This window comes from Rhinolophus hipposideros (genome assembly GCF_964194185.1).
Source record: "Rhinolophus hipposideros genome assembly, chromosome: 8".
Classification (NCBI taxonomy): domain Eukaryota; kingdom Metazoa; phylum Chordata; class Mammalia; order Chiroptera; family Rhinolophidae; genus Rhinolophus; species Rhinolophus hipposideros.
The window spans coordinates 40,505,261-40,525,655 of NC_138054.1; the positions used below are offsets into that span (position 1 = coordinate 40,505,261).

The window sequence follows — 20,395 nt, forward strand, 5'->3', positions numbered from 1 at the left end:
CTTGTAAATAACTATGTTAAAAAATAAGAACTATCTCAGATCAATAACCTAAACTTCCACCAAGACATTGGAAAAAGAAGAGCAAATTAAACCCAAAGGAAGCAGAAGGAAGGAAATCATAATGATTAGAGCATAAAGCAATGAAATCAAGAAGAGAAAAACAATAGAAAAAAAATCATGAAACCAAAATTTGACTCTTTGAAGAGATTGATACAATTGACAAACCTTTAACTAGAGTGACGAAGAAAAAGAGAAGACTGAAATTACTAATATCAGAAATGAATGGGGGAACTTTCGACTGACCTTATGGAAATAGAATGGGCTATAAGGAAATACCATGAACAACTCTGCATTAACAATTAGATAACCTACATGAAATGGGCAAATATAGAGAAAGGCACAAACTACAGAGATGGACCCAAGAAGAAATTAAAAATCTGAATAGACCTTTAACAAGTAAAGAGATTGAATTCATAATTTAAAAACTACCCACCAAGGAAATCCTAGGCTCAGATGGTTTGTAAATTCTACCAAACATTTAAAAACAATGAATACCAATTCTTCACAAACTCTTCCAATAAATACAGGAGGAAAGAATATTTCTCAACTCAATCTATGACGTAGTACTGTGCCTAAAAAAAATGCACTTTAAATATAAACGTACAAAAAGTTTAAATAAAAAGGATGAACAAAGATGTACCATGCTAACCCTAGTGCAAAGGAAGTTGGAATGACTATATTAATATCAAAGTAGATTTCAGAGTAAAGAATATTATCAGGGATAATTCATGATAAAAGGGGCCAATTAACCAAGAGGACATAATCAATTAGGTGTATATACCTAATAAGAGAGCTTTGAAATACATGAAGCAAACTAATAGAACTGCAAGGATAAATAGGAAAATCCTTGATTAGAGTCAATTATTGATACAATATAGGTAGGAAATATAGGCAGGAAATCTACAAGGATATTATAGATTTAAACAGTTATCAACTGACTTGACTTGACTGACATTTATCAAAGACTCTATCAAACAACAGCAGAATGCAAAATGTTCATAAGTGTACATAGAATATTTACCAAGATACACCATATTTTGGACCATTAAAAGTGACAATAAATTTAAGTAATTCAAGTCATACAAAGCATGTTCTCTTACCACAGTGGAATTAAATTAGAAATCAAGAATGGAAAGATCCCAATCAAAATCCCAGCAGATATTTTGCATTGTTGTAGAAATTGACAAACAGATTTCAATAATTCATTTGGAAATAGAAAGGACATAGAGAAGACAATTTCCACAAAAAAATCAAACATAGAGGCTAACATTATCTGAGTTCATGAATTATTACAAAACTATAGTAATCAAACAGCACTATATTGGATAAATTTAGACAAATAGATCAATGGAACAGAATAGGAAGTACAAAAATAAATCCACACTTATATGGACAGCTGATTTTTCACAAAAGTGCAAATCAACAAAGTGGAGAAAGAAGAGCCTTTTCAACAAATAGTAGTGGAACAAGTGTGTGTGTGTGTATAAAAGAACTTGGGTACATATCTGAAATTATATACGAAAATTAACTCAAAATGGATCATAGGCTTCAATGTAAAGCTTTAAAATTTCTAGAAGAAAACATAGGAAAAATACTTTGTGATCTTAAGTTAGTCAAAGATATTTTAGACATGACACCAAAAACACAAACCATAAAAGAACAAACTGATAATTTGAACTTAATTTCTGATCTTCAAAAAGAATGGAAAAAATAAGCCAAAGATTAGGAGAAAAGATTTGCAAACCATTTATCTAATAAAGGACTTGTATTCAGAACATATAAAGAACACTCAAAACTCAGCAATAAGAAAACAACAAAATTAATAAATGGACAAAAAAGTTGAACAAATGCTTCATCAAAAAAATATTCAGATGGCAAATGCTGAAAAAATGCTCAACAGTGTTAGGCACTAGGGGAATGCAAATTAAAACTACAATGAGCTATCATCACACACCCTGTTTAAATTTCTATGGTAAAAAAGACTGACCATATCAAGTACTGGTGAGGATATGGAACAATTGGAAATCACGTACATGCTGGGGGGAATGTAAAACTACTTTGGCAGACTGGGTGCCAGTTTTTTTTTTAAAGTTAGAAATACACTTACCATACAACACAGTTGTTTCATTCCTAGATATTTCCCAAGAGAAATGAAAACATATGTCTGTAGATGAGCTGGTTTTTTTTAATATATATCTGTGATCGAGTTTATTGCAAGACAGATAAGAGAAAATGGGGTTGGAGAAAGAAAAGGGGTGGAGACACCATTGGATAGGGGTTTTCATACTGGGCCCACTACCCAAAGCCTCAGCAGCCCTGCCATGGAATCCACCCGATTCTTTTCGCATCAGAAAGTTGATCTTGCGAGTCATTTCCATGTTGTAGATGCACCGGCAGGCTTCATAGCTCTCCCTCTGTCACCGGTGGCAAGGTTTCTTGTAGCACCGTTGTCGCTTGATGTCCTCAATGAGCCCATCCATGGTGAGGATTCTGTTGAGGGTCCTGCATGCACCTTCCACGTTCCCTTCCTGTACCATCACAGTCCTGGCAATGAACTTCAGATGTTTGGCCATGCCCTGGGAATTAAGTCATCACTCTTCGGGACGCCACGCTCCCAGGCCCAGCCAACGCCTGTAGATGAGCTTTTAAATGAATGTCCGTAGCAGCTTTATTCGTAATCACCAAAAACTGAAATCAACCCAAGTGTCCATCAAGAGATGAATAATAAACAAATTGTGGTATAGCCATACATCGCAATACTGCTCAGCAATTAAAAGCGTTGCTACTAACACCAAGGTTGCCGGTTGGATTCCCGCATGGGCTACTTTGAGCTGCGCCCTCTTTAAAAAGAAAACAAAAAAACTTATGAAATCATATCCTTTAAATATGTGCAGTTTATTGTATGTCAACAATAGACTTATTTCAATATCTGTGTGTGTGTGTGTGTGTGTGTGTGTGTGTGTGTTACAATATAGCCCATACAACTGAAAGAAACAGGCAGTTATCCTGTTGAGCACCTATAGATGTGGTTTTATAGTCTTTGTTATTTCTCATGTGGACAAGCCTATGTGAGTACTCCAAGGAGAGTAAGTGCAATGACTTATTTACAATGACTTATGATTCTAGAGCAATGCCTGCAAAGTAGCTGGTATGAAATAATAGATATTTACTGATGAGTCTTACTGGTCAGTTTTAAGGGCATCACTCTTACCAAGTAATCGTCCATAATCACTTTTTCCATAACATTATTTCAGGAAGTCTTTAAGAGGGTAAATGTGAAGGACAGGCTTATAACCCCTCACTCTTTTTTCCATTTATACCTAAAAAAATATCCCAATTCTGTTTAAAACCAACTATCTCCCTCTTCGTTTTCTGTACTAGAGCTACTGAGTGGTGCTTCAGAAAATTATACAACCATGCCCATGGCTTTCCTTTTGAATTTATGTCCAAAAGTCTCAAATGGGTATTCACTAGTGCCAACAATAAAAGAATGTCTTGGTAAATGCACTTTCCCACTTTCCACAATGACCTTTTAATAACTGCTTCTCTTTTTTTCTGGAAACTTCTGCTCCTACCTCTCTGACCTAATGATTTTATTTGAAATTTCACTGAGAATATAGAAGCAATCAGAAAAGAACTATATTTTTTCCACCACGAAATCTACTAATCCATCATCTTCTGTACCATGCATTCTGCCTTTCCTTCTTTCACAATGGTCTATCGACCTATTTGTAGAACTCTTCCTCTTTGGATATGGGTTTCATTTTTTTCTGCCTTACATTTAGATGTGGGAGTGCCCCAGACCTCAGTCTTGGGCCATCTTCTCTATTCACGCTTTTAACCTACACCTTCTCTCTGGATAATCTCACCTAGGACTATGACTCTAAATGTCCTTAATATGTTGCTAATTCCAAGGTTTTATATTCAACCCTGTACTCTCCCTTGAATTAAACTACATGTCACTTTCACTGCCACCACTTCAACTCAAGTCACCTTGACATATTGCCTGGACCATTGCAGTAGCCTCCTTCTTTCGTTCTTGCTACTCCCTTTCATCCATGCTCTGTTGGGTAGCCAAAGTGGAATTTTTAAAGTCTAAATAAGATTTCTATTTTAAAATTACACAATAGTTTTTACTGCCATTAGATGAAAATCCAAATTCCTAACTATAACCTAAATCAAAGGTCAGCAAGCTAGAGTATACAGGCCAAATTCAGCCTGCCACCTGTTTTTGTAAATAAAATTTTATTGGAACACAGCCATACCCATTTATTTACTTATTGTTCATCGCTGGTTTAGTGCTACAATGGCAAAACTGAATAGCTACAACAGAGACTGTATGTCTTACAAAGCCTAAAATATTTACCATCTGGCCCATTAAGAAAATATTTACTAACCCCTGATATATGACATCCCCAGGTGGGGGCAGGGAGGAAGATAAAAAAAAAAGGAAGAATAAAAGAAAACAAATTTTAAAAATTCCATTTGGTGAGATTACTTGACATCTAAGTTAAAGAATTTTGAGTGTCTTTTGGCTTCACTGGTAACTGTTTAGGTGTGCCAGAGGTTTTGTCCATCATTTTATAACTTTTCAACAAATTTGCTGATAGAATTTCTAAGTTTGTGCCTTTTTGTCAACAGCCCAGCCAGTGGAGTCGATGCATTCTTGAAAAACTGCCTGTGGAGATGTAATTAGAATGCTACTTATGTCTCAGGATGAAAATGTTTTCCATAAAAACAATTTTCCAATTCTTAAATATAAGTGAGAAAATAGCTTTGCTACTCAGAATTTTGCATTTAAAGCAATTTCTCAGGAACACATCTGCTCTTGTACATAGGTAAACACCAAATTCATCTTTCTTCCTAGAATTTGTACAGGTTATCTCAGGCCAAGGAACGCTTATCAGGCCTTTTAAAATCCCTCTTGCTATTTAGTTGATGCTTTTTGTAGATGCTGTGGACTTGCAGAATCAAGAAAGGTGTTTAAAGTGAGGCTACGTATAAAGGAAAGAGGAAGAGATCACAGGATTTCGCCAGCAATACAAGCCAGGAATGCTTGTAAAGAGCATTCCTTTCTTCTCATAATATTTTTTAAGGTATAAGCACCCAGAATTATGTTGTTATGTTTCTAAACTTTATTATACTACCAAACTCCCAACCTCCTGGTATTGATTGCCAAATAAATACTTCCAAAATATTAAACCTGCACAGGATATGGTGCATAGTAAGCACAAAAAGCATATTAGTTGAACAACTATAACACAAACCAAAAACAAGAAGTTACTTTTTTTTTATTTGTTTGTTTTTCGTGGTTTTATTGTGGTTAAAAACATATATAAAATTTACCATCTTAACCCTTTTTAAGTGTGCAGTTCAGTAGTGTTAAGTATATTCACATTGTGTGAAACAGATCAGAACTCTTTCATCTTGCAAATCTGAAACTCTATACGCATTAAACAATTCTCCTCTCACCTGCCCCTTGAAACCACTATTCAACTTTGCATTTCTATGAACTGGACTCCTTTAGATACCGCATGTAAGTGGAGTCATGCGGTATTTGTCTTTTTGTGACTGGCTTATCTCACTTAGCATAATGTCCTCAAGGTTCATCCATGTTATAGACATATGACAGGATTCCCTCCTTTTTATATCCACTGTGGGTACATACCTCACTTTGTTTATCCATTCACCTGTCAATTGACATTTAGGCTGCTAAATGACCTCTTGGCTATTGTGAATAATGCTGCTATGAACATGGGTGTGCAAATATCTTTTTGGAACTGCTTTCCATTCTTTTGGACATATACAGAAGTGGTATTGGTGGATCATATGGTAGTTCTATTTTCAACTTTAATAAAAAGTTTTATTTAGTATAATTTAACTTAATAGATTGAAAGTTTATTTTCATACGTGTTTGGTCGGTTTCCCAGTGTGGTTCAATGAAAGCTATGAAGAGTAGAGAAGATACGAATAGTTTTTATGGTCAGTAGGAGAATGAGATACAACCGAAACATAGTAAGGTCATACTAAAAATGCTAGATAGAGCTGAGGTCCCGATTTACTTTGGTGATCCGAAATTTATAATGATAGTAATATAGGCAGATGCTGATATAATTGCCACTGCCACCGTCACTGCTACTACACTGTGATATAGATTGGTTTTTGACTTGACAGCTGGGGCCTTTTATGGTAGGAGAGGAATATATACCACTACAAATCATCAAGGGTTAGTTCCTAATTTGGAGCAGTTTCTCTGGAATATTCTTCCACTATTTGGTCACACTGAATAACAAGGTCCCAGAAGTGACCTGCTCAGAATCACCATTTAAAAATAATAGTTAGGGAGGCAGCAGGAGTTCAGGCCCTGAGGTCGTCATCCTGTGTAGCTTTCTTTAGTTTCTTTCTTAAAGTTCAAAGTCATTAAAGTAATTCCTCAGCAGGAGCTATACTCATCATACTTTGTTCTGCAGGGGTAATTACCATCAACCCCAATGGGAATTCTGTATTTGACTCAAGCAGTAAGCCCAGCACTAGATCCTGAAACAGAAATCCAGAGTTATCGATCTGCATCTAAATGTTCTGCCAAGTTTCCAAGGGAGAATGAATTCAGTGGGCACTAGCAAAACACTTAAATAAATTCTTCCATTGCTTTTGCCATTATTTGTATTTTTCCAGAATTTAAAAACGCATAAAAATATAAGATACTGTTTATAGAATGGAGACCAGAACAACAACAATCATTTAAGTGCTCATTATTCATGAAACACAGTATGCTTAGCGTTTTAGTGATTTATTTTACATTTTGCTTATTTACTTTTTCTCACAGCAGCCTTGAGGTAAGCGTTAATCCCGTTCATTTTACAGGTGTGAAAACTGAGAATAGAGAGGATCCATAATTTTCCAGTACTTAGCACAGGCCTCAACTCTGAGCTAAGGACTATCGAGGCAAATACAGAGGACTCCTTTTAGGGTCTCATCTGAGAAAAAATAAATAAATCCATATCCGTTACCACAGAAAAAGAAAATTATGATGTTATATACAGGAATGCAGGCCAGACCCTACTTCTCAGGGTCTCATCTAGGAAAATAAATGTGTCTCTGATACCCATAGCAGGATATTCAGCAATGTAGGCCAAAACTTATAATTTTCAGGGCCTGGGGTGAGAGTATACATAGAGGCTCATATACCACAAATGTAAATATCTAAGTCAAGCTATTAAACTGCTGAATGAAACATGTATTTTCTTGTTGCCTTGATAAATATACTTGTATAATGACCTGTAAGGCTGGCATGGAATTTAAAATTCTTCCTCCTCAAAGTTCCATGCCGGTATGTGGCAGAGTAGACACAGCCACTCGTCTGTGGCCTGCCCCCATTCTCTTCTCACCCCTGTCTCTGCCCCCCTCTACAAAAGGCCTAACACAGGTGTGTGTGGGCATCTTACTGCAAGCTCCATCTGTAACCCCTCCTACCCCACATGCAGCCATCCCTTAGCTATGCACTTGGCCTAGAGATTGTCGATAGACTGGCTTGCTCTACATACCATGGACGTGGGATTGGGGCATTTGACAGGGAATCCCAGAATCTTACATGGAGCATAATCTACAAAGGAGAGGCTGAATGACATATCCTCTTGGATCCATGGAAGCCTCACCCAATAAGTGTGGCCAGAGGAGGGCCAAGTCAGGGTCCCCGAAAGTGTGGGTAGGGGAGGGATCTAAGTGGTTAACTTGATTCTTGGCTTTAGGTGGAAATTAGAATATCAACAGATATTCAAAGCTCAAAGTTTTCTAGGTTCCTCAGACTCTGGGATCTTCTTTCCAATGCCTTTTCACTCCTATGGTCTTTACCATCTCAGTAAAATGATATCACCATCCTTATAGTTGCCCAGGCCCAAAACCTTGAAGTAATTCTTGTTTTCTCTCTTTCACTCATAAGTCACATCCAGTCCTTCAGAGCAAATCCAGTCAGCACTATCTCCAAAAGTTATCCAGAGTTTAACTACCCATCAATACCTCCAATATTACTAAGGTCCAGGCAACCATCCCCTCTTAAATTAACTAGTCTCTGTGTTTCCTGCCCCACGCCTAGTCGATTCACAGCACAGCTCAAGGACTTTGACACCTGCTCTCTTCTCTGTCTAGAATGCTCTAATGCAAATATTGGATGGCTTGCTACCTTGTCTCTTTCTTTTAAATGCCATTTTCTCAGTGAAGCCCTTTCTGCTTTCCTCATCTAAAATTGCTACCTTCCTGACACTGTATTTCCCTCTTTTTTTTTGTTATTTTTCTCTTTGCACTTATCACCTTCTGACATGCATATATTTTATTTATTTTGATTGGATATTTTCTGTCTCCCTCCACTATAATATAGGCTCATGAGAACAGGAATTTTTTGTCTATTGTACTTATTGCTGTCTCACCAAAATGGTACTTGGTGCACAGTAGTTACTAAACACATTTCTGATGGATAAATGAATAACTGTCAGTAGTAATATAAACTAGCCATCGTATGTTTTACTGACTGTGAGTAGGATATATATATATATATAATATATGTATACTCACATATACAGATATGTATACATATACATATCTGTATATGTTATATATATTACATATATATATATATATATATATATATATATATATATATATATATATATAGCCAAAAAATGTATACAAGTGGACACTTTGGTCAACGTTGCTCAAGCAGTAGTTCGCTGTAATCAGAAGTGTCTGGATGCTGATTGTAACCACTTTGAGCACCTCTTGTAATTGCGGAAGTCACATGTGACTTGTATTCATCTTTTGTTATTGGTATGTATTGAGTATTATAATTTTGATACTGTTTTTCTTTCTTAAAATGTATATACAATTTTTTGGCACCCTCTGTATATTCAGAATAGGAACATAGGGCAACAATCATACAATCAGAGTAGTATCTAAATTTTGCCTTGGTCTCTCCTGACACATACAAAATCTTGGAAAATAACCTAACTGATGCTCAGTCAGAAACTTCATGAGACATGATTTTATACAGCACATTTTTAGAAGTGACTGAGTCATCTAAACTCATTTGACACCCGCTCCAAACCATCAGGCTAGATCTTAGCAGCCACATTTGTGTTATGAGTTCCAAATGCGCTGCTCCAAGTGTAACAGTTAGAATTCGACGTAGCTGTGAGTGGTGGAAAACCAGAATAAGAGTGGGATAAACAAGGCTGGTGTGTCTCTCTCTCCCATACAGTAAGTCTAGTGGTAAGTAGATTAGGAATTGTTGGCAGCTGCTAACAAGAACCAAGACTTCTTTTAGTTTCTTCTCCCATCCGTAGGATAGGCTTATACTTCATAGTGCGAGTGGCTGCTTAAGCTCCAGCCATCAAGTTCACATTCCAGTTAGCAGAAAGTTTGGAAAATTCAGGATGAGTCTGGATGAGTCTGCTTCTTGTCAGAAAGCAGGTATATGTCCAGTGATGTTGGCGACAGTGTTAAAAATGTAATGGAGTCAGCATGGGGAGGCCCCCACTAGTCAATTTGAGCATCACAAAGAGAATAATAATTATGATTAATTAAAGCAGGTAGAACCTAGGATTAGGCAAGCATTCATGATGATGCTAAAAAAGAAGCAAGTTAATCAAAACTGTGGAAAAAGGTAAATGTAATATAAAAAAGGTGATTGTAAAAATTGTGTTCAAATTTTATTTTACATTTAAAGTTATAATAAATTTTATTTTTTTTCTTTTAAATATTTGTTACTTAGAAAGCAATCATTCCAATAACATGAAATAGAATATGGTTATGAAGAAGGAATCTGGAGGCAGATTATCTGAATTAGATCCCAGCTTCCTCATTTACTAATTATTCTGTGCCTATTGCCTCAGTTGTAAAATGAGAATAGTAGTGCCTACTTCATAGGGTTATTGTGAATTTAAGTGAGTCAATGCACATCAGCCTTTGAGAACTGTGCCTAATATATCACACACATACTATTTTTTAAAAAATCTATGTGTCTTATTTGTCTACCTACCTATGTATCTATGTCTAAAGCCAAGAAGAAAGAGAGATACAGATAGGTTGATAGATAGATAGGTAGACAGATAGATGATAGATTTAAAAAAATAGCAACAAACACTAGTTTCTGTCACTGTCAATAGAAAATGTCCCAACTACTATAATTATAATTTCCTCAAAGGAAATATTTCTCATGCTGAGAAGTGTGTTTGACATATAGCATGTGGCTAATAAGTTGGTGCTGAAATGCAATAAACTGAAAAAAGCTGGGAGTTAAAATTTATATTAAAGATTTGGAATATATTCTCAAATATTCCATTAGAAATAGTTAGCTTTGTTCATCTTTAATGGGTACTTGTAACTGATAAATGCTTCCCTACTAGTCCTTCTTAGTAATTTTATAATTTATCAATTAAACTTTATTTGAGACACCAATCCATCTACTTAAGATTTACCAGCTGCCCTTGTAGTTAAGTGTGGCCATGAGATTAAGTTTTGTTCGGAGGGGTCACTTCATAAATTATATAAATGTCCAACTACTTCGCTATACACCTGAAACTAATATAAAATAATATAAATGTTAACTGTAATTGAAATAATATATAAACAATAAACAGTAAAAATTAAAAAAACATATATCTAAATGAAAGTGTGGAGCAGGACTCCTTGGAAGCCTTCTTAAAAGGTAGGGCCATGATATTCTTTTCTTCTCTATTCTTTCTGCTTCCTGGAATACAGATATTATGTCTGGTTCAGGCAGCCACTCCAGATCTTGAGGCAATGTAGTAGAAATGATAGAATGGCAAAACATTCTGGAAGTACCATAACATTCTTGGACTGCGTACCTATATAGTATTTTTTTAACATGAAAAAGATAGTATGCTTCTATCTTGTTTAAGCCACTGTGATTTTTAAAAATTTTCTATTCCATTCAGTCAAATTGAATTCCAAATAACAAACTACTATACACTTATTTAATAAGTTTTTCAAAATATACTATGTACAAAGCACTGCATTAGGTACCATGTAGGATACAAAATTGTTTAAGATGTTGATCCCTACCCTTTGAGACCTTATAATTTAACAAGAAATGTAAGTAGTATATACACAGATAATTACAACATAATGCAGCTTGCATTAGTTGTATATATGACTTAAATATTTTAACATAAGTTTGTGCTAGATAATTCTGTAAAAGTGGTTGCCCACAAGTACATGGGAAATGGATGAAGAATGATACAGCCAGCAAGAAACATACAGAATAATCAGATGCTAATAAAGATGGGATTCATTCTGTCTCTCACAATATGTTTCCCCCCACCTCTCTGAGCCAACTCAACGTCAATTACAAATATTGTCATGGAAGGTAGGGTCTTGACAACATACATCAATAAAATTATATTTCACATCTGACTGAGCCTAGATAGCATGTTGCTTACTTTGGTTTAAAAGTCCCATTTAAGAATATCCTTATAGAAATGCAAATGTATATATTTTTCTGGATCTATCCCAGCACTGGAAACTGATGAATATGAGCATACTAATATGTACAAGAACAGATCACTTGTTTTGAAATACTTGTGAATTTATCCTTTTTACGTAGAATAAAGCATCTGAAAATTTACTTCAGGATGGATCAAATATTAGCTACTCAATTACATTTCTAACTTAAGAAATGCTGTTTCTTAGAGAAAACAGATTTTATTTCCGTATTCCATCAGTGAAATTTAGACAAAAACAAACAAACAAAAAAAGAACTATTTCAAGCTATATTACCGTTGCCTAAGCCCAAAGTATCAATTTTTTTCACTGTTCATAACACAGTTTGGTTTTATTGTTTTACTTCAAAGTGCTGTCTTCCCCCTTTCAGTGTGCATAAAAGGCAAAGGGATGTCTCTTTTCCATGGTCCAGGAATGTCTCTTTCCTATGTTGTAAACACAAAAAGAACTCAATTGGTGTGAATAATTCAGAGTTTGTATTGTGGGCCTTGTGGTAAAATCTCATTGGTAAAGAAATACTCCTTAGACGGACAGCCTGGTGATGAACTGGAGAAAAACAGGAGCTTTGAAGTAAAACACAAAAACAAACATACACTAGGTTCAGTCCCTTCTTTATAACTGTGCAATCTTTGATGGGTTATTAAATTTCTCTAAGTCTTACTTTACTAAGTTGTGAGGAAATGCTATGCAGAGGTTAAAATGACAGACATTGAAATCCAACTGACTGGATTTTAATCCTCACTGGCTGTGTAATTTGGGGCAAATTACTTGAACTCTCTCAGCTAAATGCTTTATGTGTGAAATGGGTGTAACAATAATAGTAGTTGTTTCACACAGTTGTTTCATGTATGAAAAGTATTTAGAATAGTGCCTATCATAAAGTAATTTCTTAGTATATGATAGCTATTATTATTATATCTAAATGCTCCTTCCTTATTCCTATTACTGTCTATAAAATGGAGAAAATTGTATGTATTTTATGGAGGATTAAGTTAAATAATATACATCAATGACCCATAATGGTGCACAGTAGATGCTCAAGAAATGTCCATTATGATCTGTAAATTAGTTTCCAAGTATTGTGTGAAGAGTAACTGAGATAACACCTTTAAAGCTCAGCCTAGAGAACAGAACAGAATAGATGCTCAATAAATGTTAGTCAACATGGAGATATTATCTTTTACCACAGACTCAACTATAAAAAATGTGAAAAAGAAATACTAGAACTGGGTTCCCGCTTGTTAGGAATCTTCCTTGTAGCTTTAATGTAGTGACATTTTAAGGGCAAGTCAGTTCTTATTCATGTTGAAACTAGAGAAAAGCACCCTGATGTCAATGCAAATATCTAAAGAATTACCTACCAACTAAAGAATGAAATGAACCTCCCATGCTCATGATTCTTTCACATGCTCCTTCATTCTTTGACATCAGTGAAGGGTTTACAGAGACTTTCCACTGTATCTTCCTTTCTGTGAAAGGCTAGCTTTCTTTGGGACATCCATCTTCCATGTGAAATGTGGAGGCCGTTTGCCTCAGAAAGAATGTCATCTCCTTCTTGGGACTTGCAGCAACCAAAACCACATCACTCCCTGGTGCGGCACCCATGTTCTGGAGATACAATCAGTATTCACCCATGCAAAAAATACCTCACCTTGCTGGTTTCTGCAAGCATTTACCAGGGAAAACTGCATTTGGGACTGAGAATACTGGGTTGTAAGCCTTGGGGGTTGAACGCGAGGGGGTGTTCTGGATGAGTTCCAGACAATCTGTTTATTTTTATTTTTTATTTTCTATGTGAAAAGCATGTACCTCCCAGTACCACAGCATACAGGCTGCTGCCAAAACGACTTATGCGCTAGCCCCATTTCCCGAGCTGAGAGTCATACTCTTCCATTTACAGTGATTATCAACATTCCTTACACCAAACTGCCCTCAGAGCAGGGGACTTGGCAGGGCTCAGCAGCAGTGTCAGCAACTTCTCAGTTTCTGAATTTCAGTTTCAGAAATGGAAGATTTCAGAGCCCAGAACTATGGCTATTTTGCTTAACATCTGCTTCCCTTTGCAGGGGGCGGGGTGGTGGGGGGCAGGCTGGGAGCGGGGCTGGGTCTCTATGGTGATTATTTCCATTGTTTGTCTCGGGTTCCCAGGGAGGCAGCAGAGTCTAATGGAAAGAACACTGGCTTTGGAGTTAGTCAGACCTCTGTTCACATCTCAGCTATGTCCTTCCTTTTCTGTATTTGGGCAAATCACTTAAATCTTCTCGAGACCCATTTGAGTCATCTATAAAAGGGGTTTCATAATTACAGAACTTGCATTGTTGGGGTGAGGATTAAATTACATGCTATTTATTGCAAAGGCATTTGACCTGTTCTTTTCCCCTTTGATTGTTGCCCAGCCACCAAGAGATAGACACATATGATTCTCTTGGCTACCTTGAGCATGGATGGTTTCCTTGCTACTGTGTCAGAGAGCTTGTGTCTGCCCAAGAGCTTAAGTGAAACAGAGCTATAAGTGAAACAGATCATTAGCCTAATATCCTTATTTCTATAAGCTACACCTCATATAACCTTAGCGACAACAGCGTTTAGGGAATCTAAACTGTCAACTGCAAACTCCATCCTCCTCACTCCCCATCCTTGCTGTTTTCCCACAACTAGTGAAATTTAATGATTTCTGGCTACTATTGCTGGTGTAGTCTCCATTCGTTCCAGCCCTGGATACCGTGCTCTGTAGCAGCTGTTGCTGCTGTCAGAACCTGTTAGAAATGACCAGCTCTGATGCCTCAGGTGCTATGCTGTCAGCTTTGCTGATGGCTTTTGTCATCATGACTTTTCACTTCTTGCTGCCTTTATCATGATCAGTCCTGGCATTCCCACCACCCTGATCTTCTCAGTCAGGGAAGCTTTTCTCCTTACGGTGATTACAGGTCTAGCTTAGCTCTAGGCTGTAGGGCTCTGCTGAAGAACTTGAAGCACAGATTTCCAGAAGCTGGGCTAGTATTGTGTGAGAGACACCACTCATACAGGATTATGTATGAACATAGTGACTCTGAACCAGTTACTATCCAACAACTGGGCGTGAACACCTTAAATTCCACTCCCTTCTACAAAAAAAAAAAAAAAAAAAAAAAAATCTTAATGGTAGTGTCCCAGGGATTACTTCAGGCTCCAAATGTTTTCTCTGACTCCTAGGTGTAGCTAACCCATCACGGGCACGAGAAAGTAAATAGCACAAACCTTATCCTTGCAGCAATTTATCCTGGGTGCGGAGCTTGTACTTTATCCTTGGAGTTCAATTTTAATTTTATATAATTATATAACTGCTGATGCCTTGGGGTGGGGGACAATTGTGAATGAAGGCAAAAATAGAGGAAAGTTATCTGAGTGATGATGGACAGTCTCCAGGCTGGTAAATGCAGCCCCCAAATCATGGAAGCTTAGACGGCATCAGACAATTTCACATCTGGAAGAAATTAGTAACAGAAATAGTAAGTGATAGAAATTAGTAACAGAAATAGTAAAAACATAAGGCATGTACTTGCTGATCTCTCCATGGAAGAGGAATAAAGACTTTTTGAAGGATTGAACTGTTGAGCTATTACAAACAGAGAAATTTATAAGCTCTTCATTGTTTGTATTGAGTTATTAATATTGTTACCCAAGAGGGCTAGACTAGTATGAGCCAATTAGAGACAAGACATGTAGAGAACAAGAAAATGAGAGAATTCATACTACGAAACACCAAAACACTGTATCAACCACTCAGGGCTTAGATAATGTAGCCATAAATGCATAATCTATACTGTGACCTTTTTGAGAATAAAAGGGGCATTATTACAATGAAACTTTATCAGACACAAAACTAGAACCTATGGGCACCCCAGGCCTATCGCCTCAACCAATTGCTAGTGAGGACTGATTGATAGACACACCAAATGTATTCCTGTGCATGACTTATAATTTATGGCGATTGTTTACACTTGAGTTAAATGTTGGTGAACTGTATGGTACTTACGCCATAGCAAAGATTCAAGTCATTTGAATTAATCTTTTTTGTTGTTGTTACACATTTTCAAGTTAAAAGAACCTCTTTAGGGATTGTTAAAGAGAAGTACTTGATCCTATTTGAAATTTATAGTCCCTATATTTTGCTCAAAGAAGGATTAGCATTGATTTTATAATTTGAAATGCTAGTTTCCACCAACTTCACTTTACTTCATGCTCTGAACTCCGGAGTAAATGCAGATGACTGAGCTGCTCTTTGGAGTATATTTATGCAAATTACTTGTTTCTGTTCACGACTGACATATAATTATTTTAGTGCCCCTTTTAGTTAAAACAGACTGTAAAATAAAGCTGAATTTATTTACCTGCGTGACATGTATTATGTTATTTTGTGTAGAGAAAGAATATGTTTTGATACATTTTATATGTCAAGAGACTTTACCCTGACCCCATAGCCTCGAGCTAATGCTTACTTCTCTAAGGTAAGTCATTTGCTAATATGTATAAAGTCATTTGACTTAGAAATATTACATTTGGTCTTAGTCAAAGGCATGAGAAATGATATGCAGAAAAAGCTAAATAAAAAGACATTGTTTCTGACAGCATCAATGACAGCATATTACAAAATAAAATTTTATTCTTGATTTTAAAAGCCACTACATCTTAAATTACTCAGATGTCGAGTGAATGAATAAAATGTTCCAACTTACTTAATTTTCTGATTTCAGTTTTTCTGCCATCCCATTTCAAAATCAATCATATACTTGAAAGAATTAAAGATAAAACTCCACATCTCTCTAGGTACTTACAGCAAATAGTACACGGCCTGTTTACCTCTACCTCCGTCTTCATAAATCGAGGAAAGTCACTCTCTATACACATCTATGGTTGGCATCCTGCCATTCCTAATATTGAATAGATTACTTTACTCGTGGGGCATGTCCTTTTCTCTCTCCTTTCCAATCATGTCTGATTGGCTTCCCAGTAACCTCATTCTTGAATGTGTATAGCTAAAATGAGAGCCTACAATTTCCCTCTTCTAGCCAAATTTTATTATTTTTGTTAAATAGAATTTTAGGAAAAGCGTTCTCTTTTTACTAAATACAGGGAGAAAGAAGTACTTTTGTGTCAAAACAATTAACTCTTCTGGTTTATTTGCAATGTATTTATGATTAGGTCATTCCTGCTTATACCATATTATCTGATGTCACCTAGAATATGATAGTGTCTGGTTACGTTCTCTTTCCTTCTTGAGTTTTGTGAGGACCTGGAGAAATTATTGTTGTGTAGCAGTGAGTGAAAGAACTGTTTTTTAATTTATCTGGAATTAAGAGTGAGCATGTAAAATGTTCTTACTTCTTTAGCAGGAAAAGAAGATGGAGGGTTCTGTTTCTCACTTATCACTAGTCAAAATGAATTACAATTCTCAGGAGCAAATTGAAAAGTAAGGAGGAAAAAATATTTTCAAGAGTTCAAGTTCTCCAGGTGCTGAAGGGATTGAACACATCAGATCTGATGGATCTATCAACATTGACATTTGTGAAAATGTGCATGAAGAAATATGCATTGATTTTAAACTGCATGCCACAAAAACCTAAAAAATAAGGCATGATTTTCCATCTTCTGACTTAGATGGAAAAACATGTGTTTTGCTCACAATCTTGTCTAAGGGAAATGTGAACTCACAGCCAATCATATTCACATGCAGGCCCTTTTTCTGAGATTGCTTTCAAATGTAAGCAAAACATATGTTGTTCTGTTAGAAAAAAATAATAAAGTGAATTTTTACAATGTAAATTCCTAATATATAGGATTATAGGAAAAAGTCATGTTCTTTAAAACAATGCAGAGTTTTCCCTCTAGGACGATTCATGGGGATGGGGGTGAGAGATGAACGAGTTTAACCCTTGCCTATTTTACATTACCCCATGGTGTCTGCATATGTATCAGAGCAACTTTCTTCTGTCAGGGTGGAGAGAGTCAGGCTCAATAACCACTTTAAGAAGAAGAATAGGCCGATGGTACATGTGTTGACAGATCTTTCTTACCCAGTGGAAGGGAGATAGAAGAAATTAGATGATGAATTTAAGGACTGAAACAGACATTCTAGTTTTTCCAAATCGCCAAGTATTGTGCTCTTCCTGAGGTCACCAACTTTGTGTTGGCTCCCTTTGGTGATGCTGGAAAGTCGTTAGAGGCTAAATGAATGAGTTCTGGAATTGCTCCCATGATGAACCACTAACCAATTTGTCTCAACTGGCACTTGAATGCAAATTAAAAATGAAGGTCGTCTGGACTTCATTGTGGCTTGTGGAAGATGACTGAATGATTTATTCTCACTCATTTTCTCTACTTTCCATGCTAGAATATTTTTATGTGGTCAATAAATTATGAGGGCTGACATTAACAAGATGAAATGTGGATGAAAATACAATAAACTGAATATTTATAAGAATGTGGAATTAATATTTTAGTTTTTCTCCAACCAGCTCTGGACTTGTGGAATATAAATTAAAGGAGGGCATCTAACTTAATTCAGATTAACTTAGTAAAAGGTCCTGGAGACTGATGAGTCCTGGGTCATTGATAATGGAAATGAGGGTGTTGGGGTACTTTGGATATCCTTAGTAAAAGAAGGTGACATGTTTGGAACAAGTAAGAAGAGACACTGTCACTTTGCTTTTGGGAAGGCTTTGGCATTGAAGCTCTGAACTTGATGCTGACCTGGGGCCATACATGAGTTCTGATCTGCCAGTGATGTCTACTTGTCATCTAAAGGATCTGGTTAGCGTTTGGCAGAGGTCGCTGAGGGTTAATATAGCTGGCTGTCCCCGTGATGGAGGCGTTCTAAGAAAAAAGGAAAAGGAGATTAATTCAGGCATAGTCATTTAGACATTGGAGAGAAGCTAAAATGTTCTACTTGAGGGAAGTTGTATGACTTACTGCTGAGAAAAACAAAAAATGAAATGTTTTGAGAAATCAAAATACTACAAAGAGATCATTAAGAAATGAGTGTTTTAGGGAGATGACAGGGAACAGCAGTGCAAGCAGCTAATATTTGAACTTAGCTGTACTAAGCTTTGTATGCTACTTATTTTACTTCAGTTGACTCTAGAAACTATACTATGAAAGGAGCCTGTCTCAAGTCCTTTTAGATGTTTTGGTTATGGCCTCTGTCTGGCAATGTCGCAATAATAAATATGTGTTAAGCCTCTGTAGGGCATAGGCTCCACCCTAAGTCTTCGAGCTGATGCTTGTCAGGCCATTAAAAAAAATCAGAAGAGAAAATCATTGCTAAACACTTCGTACTATATTGATTTATACCTGGATTTTGCATGATCAGTAAACTGAAAACTTCATGTGTTTTTCAGTCCTGTAGGGGATAACCTAATATATTTCCTAGAATCCATTAGGATCTAAATATTGACTTTTTTCTTTTCAGATGCCAAATCTGTAAGCTCAAAGGAACTGACATAACAAGCACTTGAAGCGCATGAGACGTTTGTGATCTCATGAACATTGAAATGAGAGATGATGAAACTTATTTTTAGTAGAATATTTAGAGGGGCCCCATGGGCTAATTTTTGCTTAGGGCTGCTCTGCTGAAGATGTGCGAAAAGGGCAGGCATACTGCCAATGTCGATGATTGTTGTTATTTAGCTTTTTATTTTAAGAGCTTTAAACATCATCCAGAAATATTTATTAAGTATGTGTATGTGCAGAGCAAGGCTGTCTGCGTGTTGGACAAGCTTTGTAGATCTGAGAAGTGAATCATTTTATCCTTCAGCACATAATGAATGAGGGCCACTATTCCCTACGCTGCGTTGAACAGAAGAGAGCATGATTTGCTTGGTTCTTTCCACAAAAGGTATCAGGGTCTTGAGATTTTAGAATTAAGCTTTTTCTACTCGTTACCTTGTCACGCACTACATTTTACATATACAAAATTGAGAATGGCAAATAACCTGGGGAGTTTAATGAGTGTAGCAAGAAAGTCTGGATCCATGTAGTGCCAACTCCCTTCTCTGCTCTGTAGAAGTTGTTTGGTGGGATTTGTTGGGTTATAGGGATAAGTTTTCACTTTTCATTTCTCTCCTTCATTGTGGGTTGTAGGATTTGCCAAATTTAGAGAGATACCCTATGTGGACAGCTACTGTTTTGATTCATTTGATGACAATGGGATAGAAATACCAGATTATCAAAAGATGGATTGGTCAAAGGATTTTGTATGCCGCGGACTCTATCAAATTTAATGCTCCACAATTCCAGATAAAATCCATGTTTCTTCCAGTTTTCTACAGAAATGTGGAAATCGTCAATCATCAGGATAATCTAAACCCCAGAGCTGGTCAAATTCATTAATGGTGAGGATGGGGATAAAAGGTTTTCAGCCTTGTGTGACAGCCAGAAGCTTGTAGAGATTATCCAGTGACCTGTCCAAAAAAGAGGTGAGGTATTCTTATTACTCTGTGACTTTTCCTGAGAACAAATATCAGAATCTGTAGAAACCTTATTTGGACAACCTTATTTAGACAAAGGACAGGTTTCTTCCTCCTCTATCTGTAGTTAAGAACATAACTAAAAAAGCGAGAAAATTCATAAGCAATGGGCAATCAGCAAGGTATTTCCATATATTGCTTCTTTTTCTTCTCTGAAAATAAGCATCTTAAATGTAGGAAAAGGGTTTAATGACTTCAGCAGACCCTAAGAATCATGGTCATAATCTAATTAGACTATATGCATTGCCATGCAAAGAAAAGCTCATTACCTAGTGGTGCCAGAGGTGGAAGTTCTCAGGTCTCCATACATTTGGCTT

The 20,395-nt window shown here is 36.4% G+C and overlaps 1 pseudogene across 1 annotated transcript; it reads right to left on the bottom strand.

Moving 5' to 3' along the window:
• Positions 1–2,367: 2,367 nt before the first annotated feature.
• LOC308501080 (small ribosomal subunit protein bS21m-like) lies at positions 2,368–2,633 on the bottom strand (annotated as a pseudogene). Its single transcript has one exon. The product of its transcript is annotated as a small ribosomal subunit protein bS21m-like (transcript).
• Between the last annotated feature and the right edge of the window lie 17,762 nt (positions 2,634–20,395).